The following is a 15,107-nucleotide window of genomic DNA, read 5'->3' as shown; positions in this document are numbered from 1 at the left end:
TTTTATGTGAGGGAGTGTAATCACAATAGGTTTACAAACTCCTCTATGGCATTATGACAAAGTGGTGCTGTAATGCTAGGCTGTAGCTACACCAATTCAGCAACAGTTATTAAAGGGTGTCACAAGTCTTCAATTTCAAAAGATTTGTTTGTTAACTAAATTTGCCACAATTGGAATTTAAATACACCCGTTTCTAATGCTACCGAGAACCTTTGAACAACACATAGCTCTGTGGTAAATAGATGTTTCAAAGACTGTTTGTGCATACATTTGTTTCACCGGGGAGCTACCTGAGTTTATAATGAGGACTAAAACACACTTGCAGATTTGTTTTTATGGTGTGATTTTATCTCATTGAGCTAAGCTAAGAGCTAATAAACATCTTTTTTTTTACTGAAAGTGTTGAGCTACCAAAATTATGGAACTGGATCAGATCATTTAGTTGCAAATTAGCTGAAGTTGCAGTTAGCTGTTTTAGGCAAACAGAGGCAATTCTGATACAGTATTAGAATGAAAACAACTCAACTTTACAGCGACTACTTTCCTCACTCATGACACAAATATACACCTGCACACATGATCAGCTTTATGTCTATTAGGGATTTAAGTAACGATTATTTTAATAATCAATGCATCTGTTTTCTATGGGGTTTTTTTTTGACAAATTGATGAACTACACCCATCCATTTTCTTTCAGAAACAGAAGTTTATTTCAAATGACAACAGTGCAATAATTATTATATTCAATAATATAGCCCAAAAAACAAAAAAAACATCACAAACTGTTGAAATTGTTGACAGGATTTGCTACACTGTAAAAGCTGAAAAATAAAGAATAACAGTGTTAAATTGTTCAGCTATTTCAGTCTTAGTGTCTAGTTTTGTTTTTGCCCTTCATAGTGTTAGTCTAGTTCTAGTTGACAACAATTCAAAAGGCCAGTTTTAATCAATAAACAGTTCAGCCCTGATAGCTTTAGTGACAGGCAGACATAGAGAGGCAGACACACACATGTTCACAACCTTTCTGTCTCCCTGCGGCCGATGGATCCCAGCGAATTCAGACCGCGATTAACTGCGAGCGTAGCTGTAGCTACTGGCTGAATGGGAGATGTTGACCAACAGCCACACCGTTAGATTTACAGTTGACCCTGCACCTTGCTGTGATCTGCCACAATCCCTTAACCTCACTCCCCTGTGCCCATCCACTGTGGGGGTCGTATCCACCCTGCTGCTTCTCCCTCTCCTTTGGACAATTAGACATGACGTAGTCGTGACAATTTGGATTTCTTCTAAAATTATTTGTTTTTACATGTCCTTGTGGGGAGGATATTTTCTGTCTGGAGAGACGTGATTACGTGCCAGATTGTTTTCAAATCTAATAATGACGTCTTTGGGCAGCGAGTGGCTAAGTCTCTTTTGTCTTTTTCTCTGAAAATAGCATATTTATAAATCTGTGTATTTAGTAATGTGATGTTGCGGTTCTTGGACTGCATGGTAAATTGGCATCATGATTGCTCTGTTAAAAGTTGAGAGATAGAAAGACACTTGGTTCTTTATTTTTTGCAGAGAACACACTGGGAAATCGACTGAACAGAGGTAAACAGTTTTTAGATTTTAATGAACTCCATCACCTCAGAGACTCTGCTGTACACCAAACACTTATGCGTCCCAGGATATCATTATTTTAATAGAGAAAGGCCTTGTGTTGTTTTCCTATCTACACGCCTGCCTAAAAGATAAATAAATAATCCTGGCTCAATGCGCAGATTGTCAGATTCAATGGTTCACCAAGCTTGCCAAGAGCCTAAGGAAATGTTCTGATGTCCTAATTTTTTTTATAGAATTACCACTTAAAGAAACACAGGCAATGTAAGAGCAACTGCTGGGAAAATACAGCACTAAAAGTCAACAGTTCTCTCATTACTTAAACCCTCAAAAACAGCAGTTTTGGCTTGTATAAAAAGTAGTCCAGGAGGCTCAGCTGTAATATAGTTTTTACATTTCATGTCATTGTTGTCCAAGTTCACATCAGTCTCACAACCAGCTTTTTAAAAATGTGTTTATTTAACAGGGACACATGCAGTGAACTTTGCTTCATGTGTGAAATACAAACCACGCATACAGGTTTCTATCGGTTGCTAATTTGCTACCTCTTTCCTTGACTTTTATGATTAATACAGAATCATTAGACTTAAAGAGATACATAAAAAGTGATGGCCTACTATAGAAATATAGACATCATAAATGCAATGCAAATAACAGACTAAAAGAGAACAAACAGTAAAAAGAGGATTGATGGAGAAAACAGTCAATGCTGACAGACTTGCTTCAGCAGTCTGTCCATCATCTGGACTTCTGTACAGTGACAGCCGCTCTATAGCTTGTTAGCAGTGAAACAAAGACAGCGTGACATTAGTAGAGACATACTGTAACAGTATTGGCAGCTTTCAGTCTCTCACCTCCGACCACAATGCTCAGGCGACAGTCTTGTGTCATTGCGACTTTTTGTGCGAGTAAAATCAAACACAATGACCAAAAGCTCCACTTCTATGTGGGTTCCAGGTGATGGGCTTAGCAAGGCAGAGGCAACGGATTTAAAAACGTCATGCCGAGTAAAGATATTAAGTTTTCTAAAATGCGTCTTGGTCTTATGAGTTCAAATGAACTACAGACTGCTGATGCTGCTCAACAGACTGGCTGACGTGTTCTGGTGTCAGAGTAAATGATCAGAACCGAAGAAGCTCCAGCGTGTATCTGCCAATGTTAGCTTTAGCCATATTTCCCACAAGCTGTTAGCATAAAGCTTTAATGATTATTTGGCACAGTCTAGTTAGCAGTATGGGGGATGGGGTTGGATCTGGAGCCTGTCAAGGACCCAAAGTATTTCTATGATGGTTGCATATGCTGTATATTCTCTGTTATCACGATCTTATATCAATGTTTGGGGGTTTTTTTTGTACGGTGTGACTTTTACCTCGTCCTCTGGCAGACCAGACGACTGATTTATGAGGACTTTGAGACCGGATTTAGTTCCCTCATTTCTCAAATGATTATTATTTTTTTAGATTTTTTTGGGGACTTTTGTGCCTTTAATCGAGAGACAGGACAGTGGATAGAGTCGGAAACCTTTGAGACGACAGCCTCAATACATGGGGCGCTGCGCCCTATCCATTGCGCCACCAGCGCGCCCCATCATTTCTCAAATTTTATTACTCTTCTCCTCCTCTTTCAATCTTTTCTATCTTTTACTTTGACTCCCTCAGACAAAGGTGTGATAAATCAACTCTGGTCATTATTCCTCCAGTATTTCAGGGTCAGATTCTTCTTTCTACTGTATAGTTACTGTAGATAGATAGATACTTTATTGATCCAGAGGGAAATGTAAAGCATCCAGTAGCAGCTTAAAAAACATGACATGAAACATTTGTCACATCTTACAAATCCCCCATATATATATATATATATATATATATATATATTAACCCTAACATAGATTAAAAGAAACCCCTACATAGATAAACATTAAACCCGTACAATTCAAAATTAGATCTATACCGAGAAAATGTACCTAACCCGTGCAGGAATAACAACAGAAACGTAGGTACAGTTTAACAAAACCTATGTACAGTATAGTTTTTAAAATCAGCAGCAATACAAGACCTGTACATAATAAACATCGAACACCATATTTTGTGGGTATTGGACTGTTGTCGGACTAAATGAGAGATGTGGATATTGGACGTCTTCAATAGAATCAACTCTGAGTTACTGTTCCTGATGATGTTTCTTAAACGTTATGTGGCTTTTTGAAGCTGTAGCGACACTGAAGAGCTCATAAACGACGCATGTTTAATGTGTCAAGTGTTTTCAACTTGGGCACATAAAATGGTTTAGCCTGCAGGTAACAGTAAAGAGAAGTAATCTGACCGTGTATTTATGAACGTGTTAGTGAGCCATGAGGTTTTACCCTGCTGGCTTTTTTTCCACAACCTTAAGTGACACTAACAGCTTTTCAGAAAATGTACTGTCACACTTTCCTTTAGGGATAATGTGCAGTGTTTTCACCCTGATTAGTTTTTACAGAAGCTTAAATGTGCACATCTTTCTCGGTGAAATCTCATCTATTTCAATTTCACAATTGTTCCTGTTTATAGACTAAAGGGCTCTCCTGTGTGTTTGTTAATGGTTCCTGTGCAGCCTCTTTAGCCTAACTAGCAACCTGCCCGGGTAATAACTCCCGACGAACCACAGTGAAAGCCTCCAGAGCCGAGCCAGGACTGCCGAGTGACTGGATAATTAGCACAATCAAGCTTATAATTCTTCCTCTCAGGTGAGGCTTCAGTGAGTGTGAAGTCTCATGGGTGTCTTTGGGAGAGACTGGAGAAAGGAGCTGTGTTCTGTCATGGTGAGCTGGCTTGTTCATTTCGGGGTTTTTTTTCGTTTTTTTTTTTCTTTCAAACCTGAGAGTGCAGAATGGTGTTTGTGAGAAAAGAGTCTCTGAATAGAGTTCTTCACAATGACACGGCAAAGTGAGAGTGGACCGACCTCGCCTTTATTTCTGAAGCTTTCTGTCAGAGAGGTGAAGGGGTCTGACAGGGATGTGAAATGTGTGTTTTCATACAGGTGCATTAAAAACTCTTTGCTCCTGCTGCTTAGAGGCGGCTTCGTCTTTTGTCTGTGGTCCACAGTCTGCATCGCATAACGGCTCTGTCTAAAGTGCTGATCAAAACTCTCAGGGCTCTGTTTTTCAGGATGGCTTTTATTTGTTTTTGCAAATGAACATTTCATGTGAACCTTCCTCTGGTCTCACTTTTACTTTAAATGAAGGGTGTGACACTCATATTGGGTCAGGGGCCAGGTTTATTCAAATGAGACCTCGAGTGGGCCGGACTATTTTTTTTACAGAGTTTTCCAGATTTATGTTTTAACGACAAACAGACTGCAAAACTAGTATCATCACTCACCCCTTACCTTGTAGGCTAATTAGCTAACGTTATAGCATGCTAAAGACATGAGCTACTGCATTGGCACAGTCACGCACACACACACATACACACATACACACACATTTACACTTTGTTACATACCATGCTATCAGTCTAAGCTAGGATGGTGACTCTACACCATGTGAAGATCATCAGCTTCAGCATCACGTCAGCATTGTCACTGTAAGCATGTCATGATGATTTGTACCTGTTTGTCTTTTGGTTATTTTTGGCCTCGTTCGGTGTTGTGGTGCCCTGCTGTTTGCCTGTCAGCCCTTAAATGTGAAGCAAGGCACAGCAGGGTGCACACGGTTTCAGCGTCAGAAAGCAGAATATTGTGGTGTTTTCTAGAAACTCTTGCAAAAGTTGTATCCTGTCAGAATCAGATATCTTCCTGCTCATCTCACAAGAAAAAACAAAAGAAACAATCCCTCCCTACATAACACTGTTTGAGGTGCATACAGTACAGAATCTGCTTTAGCTGGAGGTTTCAATCCCATCGCACCCTAATGAATCGTGCAGCAAGATGAAAAGTTTCGATTGAAAATAGCTGTAGTGTATTTTTATCAGTGATGTTATAATCCAGATGTCATTAACTTTCTGGTAGAATGAGTGCAGATTTATTGCTTATTGTTGTTGCTGTTAATCTGTTCCATCTAAAAAGGAAGCTGCACCCAGAGGCCTGAACGAGCTCAGAGAGACAGATTGTTTACAGGCTTCCTCACAACAAGACTCACTCCTTTCACACAGAAAGTGAAAGTTTGTCGAGAGAGTATAGACTCTGTAGAGGAGCTACATCAAATCGTCTCCAAGATTGCCGGCAGCATCTCGACAAAGTACCGAACAGTAAAGCATGTGTAGAGCACCACAACACGAGAATATCACAGCTGGAGACGGGGAGAAATGGATTGGTAAAATATATCTTTGCCAAAGACAAAAAGTATTTCTACCAAGCTAAAAATCTGCATACGCCTCGGGCAGATTTACAGTTCATGGAGAGGTTGTAAATACTGTGAGCAACTAAACATTCAGAATATTTGACTTATCTCCATGATGGGTGTTTTTTTGTATCCTGGATCAATTTTTTTAAAGTTCATATATTCAGTGTTTGGCCTTTCAATGAAAAGGTTCAGTGTGCGAATAGCAAACCAGCGAAGTGATTCATTTGAGTTAATTTAATAATCACTTAAAATATTTATCAGCAATGTAGTAACTGGTATATGATGTTGTGTATATTATGTTGTATCTATCCAAAGTGCAGTGTTTCTCAAACTGTGGGGCGCGACCCCCTGGGGGTGCAGAGACATGATAAGGGTGGGGCGTGTGTGGCCCAGACCAGGGTGTGTCCTGAGGCAAAAAATGAATTAAAAATCCTTCTTTTTGATTGCTAAATCATTTTATTAGCTTTAGTGTTAGTTCTTTTTTTGTCTCGGTATTGTAAATTGTTAAAAGAAAGATATTAAGCAACTTCTTTAGATAAAAATCACAAAATCATAAAATATTGAACTGCTGCAGTCAGGAAGCTCATTCAAAATATAAACTGACGTGCCTGAGATAAGTCAAAAGGATAGGCTGTGTGCACAATGCTTGTGATGAAAACTTACATTTTCATTTTCACTTTTATTTCATTTTATTTCAGTTAGTTCTGGAAACAAACAGTCAAATCTCCACAAGCAGAAATGTGGTAAAACTAGGATTGATGGAGATGATTTTGAAAAATGAAGAGAGGTTAGAATGCAGAAACGTTTTCAGACCGATGCAGAGCTGGCTAAACACTGAAGCTTCAGTGTCCGCCACATGAAAACCTGCATGCCAATCAGCTCTAGTGAGGAGGGGGGCGGGGCAAGACAGCTCTCTCCAATGATTTGATTTTGGACTGCAGTACCCATTTTAAACACTAGGTGTCAGAGTTGCATATTGCTCCTTTAAGTTTCAGTCATTGATCTTTTTTGTAAAGCCTCGATTTTATTTAAGTGAAAGTTAATGAAAATATTTTTTAATTTATTGGTTTTCGTTAACGTCAATAACTTTGGTATAAATCTTCTCGTCGAAAGTGTCATGTTTGCAGACACTTTAAAGCTTCTAAATAATCCTGTGTTTGAGAGTTCTAAATTAGTTTGTTTTTAACAGATTCCCAGTCATGTTTAAAGAAAACATCAAATGGCATCATTTCTCATTATTAAGACCTGCAGCAAGGTTGTTGTTTACATGTACAGCGCTGTTTTTTGACCCCTAATGACCTCCTGCCTGCACTTAATGAGACCCAGCTCGCTCCCAGTCATGCAGGCATTTGAGTGGGGGGGGGTTGTGGACGACGACACACAGAGTCATTTACGGTGCTGGGAGATGCTTCAGTGAAGATGCTGTGCCCTCGAGCCGAGGTCAAGCTGAGCTGACATTCTGTCTCAGGATGCGAGGGGCAAAAGGACGCTCTGCGTGGGTGCTTCATCGTTACGGATATTTGCCTCTGTGTTTTACATCACTCACATCGTTTTATCCCTGTAGACTAATTTGGCTCAGACTCATGATGACACAAGACTCTACTAAGAGCTACTATGATGCGGAGACAAATTACAGATTGAGGGCATTTTAGTTTCTGCAGACATTTAGAAGTGAATCTCAATTAAGGACTTTGTTTGTTGATGTAAAGAGGCCTAGAAAGTTGTTCGTTTACTTGAGCAGTTACATAGACAGTGGCTCATTTAAAGTGTTTTGGCAAAACTGTGGCGCCTAACTATTGAATACCTAACAGGCTTAAGATCCTGATGCTTCTAACAGGAGTTGGAGCACAAAATAACGCTTTAAGCGGAGTCAATATTGGACTTCCTCAGGTGGACAGAGAAAAAACATTAACTGGATGCTTTGATTGAATGCATGCAGTGTTTGTTGTTTGTCTGAGGGATGTGAAAAGGTAACTGTTCAAACATGCTCACCACGTAACTTTATTGTGTTTATTTTCTGACCTTTTTTTAATCCTTTGAGCTTTTGCAGCACTTTGGAACATTTTGAAATGTGCTCTTTTAAGACATAGGTGCTAAAACTATTTGTCTAGTGGCAGAAAATGTGCCGGATATTTTTGTAATCTTGCAGCACAAATTGCACATTTTTGCATCTTACTGTTTCTTAAATGTGAGCGTTTGCTGCCTGTATTTGTTTTATGTTACTGCCAAAAAGAATATTATTTTAATGGACATTTCTCACATCAGACAACTTTATTTGTCCGAGGAGGGAAATTAAATAATGATAATAAACAAAGAGGCAAAAAAAAATACAGATAAACACAGTCAGTAACAGCATTCAGACATGAAATCATCTCAACATGAGGTGCCAGGTCATCAAATCATTTAAAAAGTCTGTGGTAAGATTCACTTTAAATCCTTTGACTATTTGCAGTTTAACCGGTGGGAGTTTAAGTATGTCAGCTCGACTCCAGTAGTCTTGGAGCAGATGTAGTTTATGGGTGCGCCGCTGGCCTAGTGGTTGGTGTGTGCCCCTTGTGCAGAGGCTTGGTCCCTTGAGAGCGGGCAGCCCGGGTTCCACCGGTGGCTCATTTCCTGCATGTCTTCCCACCACTGTCTCTGTACCCAGTTTCTGTCTCTGTCCACTGTCCTGTCTCAAGAATAAAGGTATAAAACCCTGAACCGTAAATAAATCTTTAAAAAAAGTTTCGACTGTTCACCACCTTCAGGCAGTTTATAGGCAAAAACTTGTTAGCTAACTTGTTTGAAAAAAAGTTTACAACAAAGTTTATGAATAAATAAAACTGTGAGTTGCATCTGACAACAGAAATGGTAAATCAACCAAAAGCTGCTTTATGGTAAATCAGTTTTTGGTCGAAGCAGCTATAAGCCATTAAGGCTTGTGTTTCATTCTAATACCACTGAAGTGCAATGAAGACAAGTATATTGATGTTTATAACCGCGGCATTGATTAGCCCTGTTAATGACCTCATCTACATAACTGGGCGTTTAATCTATCAACATGAACACGCGGCGGAACATTAGGCAGCTGCAGTGCCCACGTTTTTTTCTTCTTCTCTCTTCGTCTGCGGCAAAGCAGCCTCCTGCCGCGCTGAGACAAAGTGAAGGATGCGCCTCAGTCAGCAAGGCCAAATACAGTGGGCGGTATATGATGAGAGACAGACACACACAGAGAATCAGACAGAGGGAGGATGGACTGAAAACGGGTTGAATAATCACAGCGGAGAGGAAGAGAGCGTAGCCAAGTCCCAAGAGAGCCGAAAATTATCATAGAGGAGTCGGCGGGGAGCTGCTGCTTCTCCCCTGGAGAGAGCAGAGACCTGTACACAGGATGCTGCTCTGTTGATAGTGTGAGTGTTTGTATACATATTTGTGTGTACAGATGTATACAGGGAGCATGAAAAAGAGGAAGATGAGGGCCAAAAACTGAGAGATTCAGATAAAAGCCCGACCGATTAATCAGCCAGCCGATAATGTCGGCCGATATTAGTCAAGTGACTATTGGCATAGGCTAATTTTATCCCTGATATGCGCCAATATTACTAGATTTATTCACCAGTCAAATAGCAATTAATTTCACCTGCAGTTGTCTCTCTGGCTGTGACCAGCAGAGTGCGCTATACGAATTACAACACGCATTATCACTCTCCAGAGTGTCAAGCGGTGATGCACGTACATGTGCAGCTATTTTCCAGTTGAGTGACCATCTTGTATTCCTTATACTGTGTATCTTTAGTTGTTTAATAACTGCATTTGGAGGGATCAACACCATGAGTGTGTTTATCTGTATCTAAAGATAGATCTAACTAAGATATCGGCTGATATATCGGTATCGGCCCCAAAAGTTCCGTATCGGTCGGGCCCTTATTCAGATAAACTAATGTTCTCTTGATTCCAGAGGATGCCAAATGAATAGCTCTAGTGGTGATGTACTGGGTTGTAATTCAGTTATAATTCATCACCGTGTCGCATTTAATTAATAATTCAGCCGCTGTTAATTTACAGCTCACAGCTTTTAGTGGAGATGTTTATGATATGAAATACATTCTCTGTTCTGTCTATTTCACCATCTTTAAGGAAGCCTTTTTTTCACTGATTAATTAGCAGATTTTTAAAGATAAGGGTTTGAAGAAGTCAAATATAAATCAAACTTGATGAGATTCAAACCATTAGCTGCTAGTTTATCTTCCTGCCTCCCTGCGTGGACCATTTAATCAGGCTTTATTGGCCTGAGATGGGAATAGGTTTTCACTAAAGCATCTTCCCCCAGCTTGAAGAGATGCATCATGGGAACATAACAAGAGTAGAGCAGTCTAGTAAAAAAGAAAAAAAGGACTTTATGTACAAAGGCTGTTAAGGATGATCTGTCTAATATCTGTCAGTTGAAATGCTACGTGATAAATCAGAATCAGTGGCTTTATATGTTGAATTAACACCTCGAACAAAGGCTTTAGAAAAACAGACACGACGACGCTCTGAAGTTTTGATCGTTACGGAAAAATTAAAAGGAGTTTCTCTCCGGAGGCAATATCTTTTTGATAAGTTTAATCATTTATATTGTCTGTGATTAGGTTTCAAAGAAAAAGCCCTGCAACGGGAACATCCGTCGCTTGGAACATGGTGATCTTTCTGTCTGGCATCTCTTTGTAAGAGATGTCTTAAAAAACCCGACACTGACCTCATTACATCAGAATCTTCAAGTGTTCGAACCCCAAATAATGGCCAATCTTAGTTTTTATCAAGAGCACAGATTGAATTTTGTCGGAAAAATTCAGTATTTAAGAGACAGGAGAGTGGACAGAGTAAAAAACAAGGGGGAGGGAGAGAGAGAGAGTGGGGGAAAGGCTGGATTTGAACCTGGGCCGCCCACTTTAAGGACAACAGCCTCTGTACATGGGGCTAACCACAAAGCCACAGGCGCACCAACTCCAAATTATTTAAGAGAGTTACCAACATTGATTTTCTTTGCTTTGTCTGCACTCAAAGTAGTGCTGGATGTTACAGGACAAATCAAGATCTCGCATTTTTGATCAAATTATTATTTATTTAAACCAAGGGGCGAGGACACCTAGTGGATGTATTGTTTATGACAGGAGTGATACACTGGAGGAAGTGAGATACAGTACAGTACAGTAAGAGCTGAAAAAGTCAGTTACAAGTGTTGGTCGGATGGTTAAAACAAACTGAGGACTCACAGGAGGAGGATAAAGGTTGATGACATTTCTCCACCTTCTTCCCGTTCTACTAAAAGTGAAGCCATGATGTCGCCCTCGGGCACTGACATCTTGATCTGTTTATGTCCTTTTATAGTCAGAGTGTGTGCAGTCAAGACTCTGCTGCAGTTTTGACGTCTCACCAAAACACATATGTAACCATTATAACCAGAACACACATTTAACTTTCCCAAAACGGCAAAGATCTCTCAGGTCGGTACAGAACAGATTGTTATGTCAGTTTGAAGCAGTTATGGAAAGTTGTGTGAGTTTTCCGTACGTTCCCTCTGGCTGTTCTTGCTCTGCTCTGCTAATCTGGTAAGGATTGCTGCAGGAGTCGTATTTGCCACAGAGCTGTCAATCACTGCATTATACCCCGACAAAGAGTTTCAAATAACTCAATTATATTAAACCTCTCCGAAAAAATGAACACTTCAACTTAAATAAGCACCATAAGATTTAACTGAAAGACAGACATAATGTTTCAGGAAAAAGTCACATGACACGTATTTAGATTTTCTAGTTTGACACTTGTCCCATCTGTTAACATGGAGGAGGCGGGGCCTATACAAAGCAGCCAATGAGTAGGGAACAGCTCAAAATGTTTAACTTTATCTTTTGGGTTATCGCCATCTTTTTTTATCAATTGTGTGTTTGTTACCATGACGACAAAGTTCTGGTTATCTTCTGATGATTATTATGATTATGGACTTTCTGACTACCTAGTAGTTTATCATCCAAAGTGTTCATATGGTAGTGAAAACAACGAACAACAGGTCGTGCAATTGTCTGAAAACAGTTGAAGCTTTAAAAATGTAAAACAACCTTAATAATGAAATATTCATAAACAAAACTATTTCATGTGTCAAAGCATTTAGAAGTTTGTTTTATGCCACTTTATTTACAAGTCTTATCAAGTCATTTCACAAGATAATGTCCTCATCACTCACTTTTTAGTGAGAGGCCAGTGTAACGCAGCGTATAATTCAGCTGTGTTTCTTATCTTTCCTGAGTCCTTCTGTTTTGTTTTTCTTAATTGGCGTGAAGTTGAGAGCTCCTTCTCCATCTAGGAGGGCTGTATGGCATGCTCCAGAGGTTAGCAGTCATTAACGCTAATGTTGGAGACTGCTCTCAGAGCTTGGACACTCATCAAGACTCATAATTATTTTTTTTAAATGTTTGATGAAAGCATCCACAGCTCTCTGTCGCAAGAGTAGCTGGGCGGAGAAGAGGAGCCTTGGAAAACTGAGCGGCAGCGGCTTTGAGAGCGCAGCTTGCTTGACTGGCAGAGATTAGAGTATCTGGATCTAATTGGTCGCTTTCATGATTTGTCCATGTTAATTAACGACGTTAAGTTAAATCACTATGTGTGAATCACCAGCTCTGCTAGGGGAGGCAATCAGCTGCTTAATTTTTATCCTTGGCTCATCTACTCTTTTTTTTCTCCGTCACATCAGTCTAATTTGGCTTTGAAAAGTGGGAGTCGGTGCAAACCTGGACGGCGGCGATACCTCCAGACATCTGCCCAATGACAATAATGCCTCTTTATTAGCAGTGAATCATTACATTTAGCGTCTGAGCCGGACATGCCGCTGGGCGACTCAGCTCCTTGGCTCACAGTGGTAAGGCGGACCATGCCAATCAGGCTCATGTCCCGGGAAAATCTGGGCTGAGTCCGACGACAATCTCAGCCATGATGAATACTGCTGATGAATACTGATCAACAGAGAAAGCAGCATCAAACACTGTCAGCAACATCGCACAGGGCTGCCGAAGCAGATCATCCACAAGGTACGACAGCGATGTGCCCAATGAGTCATTACACTCATTAATTAAAAAAAATGTTAAACCATGAATTAACATTTTAACATGCACAGAGCTGTCCTGCCGGTCTATTCTGCGCTAAATGGCAGAAAAATAATCTGTTCCTTTCTGTTAAGAAACATAAAAAATGTGTTTTAACTTGTAAAATTGATCTGTGCTCTTTGGCACATGAGGAAGGTGCGACATTTTTTCTGTCAATGGCTGTTTGTCTGTAAAGTTTAGAGATCCAGTTTAAGCAGAACTCAAGCCCCGCTCTGTGGATATTTACCCAATAAATTTAGGTCTAGTTTCTGGTAAACTCGCATGAGTGGCCGTGCAGATTAACTCCGCCCTGTGTTGTAAACAAACACAACTGTCGCTGCACGCCTCCAGATGTTGCTCCTCCGCTTCACCCCTCGCTGTGGGACAGAAATTTCATTCTCTTCTTCTCTCCCGTCTGTGACTTTGAAAGTCTGTGTTTTATTTGATCTTTTCTTACTTGTTTCTTCTTCTCTGCAGGCTCAGCGGCACATAATTGCCCAAAAATCAATACACGGGGGGAGAATGCCGGTCTACAGGACCTTTAGAGTCCAGTCAGAATAATTTCAGCACATGGATATTTATCCAATAAACGCTCCACCGCTCTCGTTCAGAATGAGATTTCTTGCAGAGTGAGCCGGGTCAGATCAGTCTCTTCCTATTGACGTGTTTACATGAATCATTTCTATTCTGATCAGGCTTTTATTTTGATTATTTGTGTCCATGTGAATTTTTATTTTTTTTTTCAGTCAGACAGAAGCAGAAAAAAATCCAATAAACATTTCAACGTCACCTTCTGCAGTTTAAAAAAAAATGCAAAATTTCTACTCATCTTTGACATTGTTTTTAATCTTCCATCTTGATGTCTCACATATGATGTGATGATTGAATTGATTTATGTCAGTATGAGTTTAGGCTGTATTGTTTTGTCTGCTTTGTTCGAGCCACAGGGCTTTCTTTTTGAGTTGATTTAATAGAGATGCAAAATCCAAGCAGCTGCCCCAATTTCACCGAAAAAATGTTTTAGTTGTTACTAAAAAATACATCAGATTCAAATAAAACATCAACAAAACCCCTCTTCATAGAACGACTGCCTGCAGCCTTGTGTTATATCAGACTTCATGTTGTTGTAATTTCAAATACAGCACTGGTATTAATGAGCATTTCAAACAAAGCTTGCCGTGTGATCTTTTTTTTTTTTTAGACCACAGTGGGACGTAAAAGTGTGATTGGCTGAAGCTTTGTCAGCATACCTCGCCCTCCCTCTCTGCACCTTATACCTGTCCTGCTGAGTGCCACCATCACTGGTGATAAATAGCTACTCTACCTCTAATAGCTGCCATCGTAGTGCCATTACTGAATGGGCTGCTCATTTCAGGGTTGGCAGGACATCACAGCTCACCGCCCTGCCAGAGGAGTCTGTGCTTTGTCTCAAGAAATGTCAGCAGTGGTTGCTGACTTCAGGACCAAAGCCAACACCGTGGTTGTATAAAAGCTCTGCTGTTATCGTCTCATTAACATCAAACTGATGTCAGCGACAATAATTTCACATTTTTGTGTCGTATAGTTTAGGATGTCTAGTTTGCTTTCAAAACAAATGTTACTTGAGAATAGTTTTAGCAATTTATAGTACATGAAGTAAATATGTAAACAGGACTCTTTTATTTCTTTGAATTTTGTCCCTTTGTCTTTATTTGGATAGGAGAGTGGAAAGAGTAAGGAATTGGGAGAGGGAGAGGGAGTGGGGAATGAAATGCAGGAAAGGAGCCACAAGCCCGACTTGAACCTTGGCCGCCCCCTTGGAGGAATAATCGTCGTACACCTACACTAGGCCATCAGCGCCCCATAGACTATGTTAAACCAGAGTGAAATTCTGTGTATGCGTGCAAATATTTGGCCAATAAAGCTGATTCTGATACTTTTTCTGAACAGAATCTGCAGATAATTAGCTTAGCCTAGCTAAGGCAGCTCAGCTTATAGAATGGAAACGGGAGAAAAAGCTGGATGGGCTCTGTTAAAAGTTAACAAAATCCATATGAACGAACCACAACCTCTACACACGGGGCGTGTGTTGTCCTCAAGGTGGG

The 15,107-nt window shown here is 40.1% G+C and overlaps 1 protein-coding gene across 3 annotated transcripts in view; it reads left to right on the top strand.

Annotated features, from left to right (window-relative positions):
* LOC109983706 (mannosyl-oligosaccharide 1,2-alpha-mannosidase IA) overlaps positions 1-15,107 on the top strand; it is a 201,645-nt gene that overhangs the window by 113,564 nt on the left and 72,974 nt on the right. The gene's annotated exons all lie outside the window — the stretch shown is intronic.

This window comes from Labrus bergylta, chromosome 8 (genome assembly GCF_963930695.1).
Source record: "Labrus bergylta chromosome 8, fLabBer1.1, whole genome shotgun sequence".
NCBI lineage: Eukaryota > Metazoa > Chordata > Actinopteri > Labriformes > Labridae > Labrus > Labrus bergylta.
Note: the sequence above shows the minus strand (reverse complement) of the source record. Positions and strands in the feature narration are given on the sequence as shown.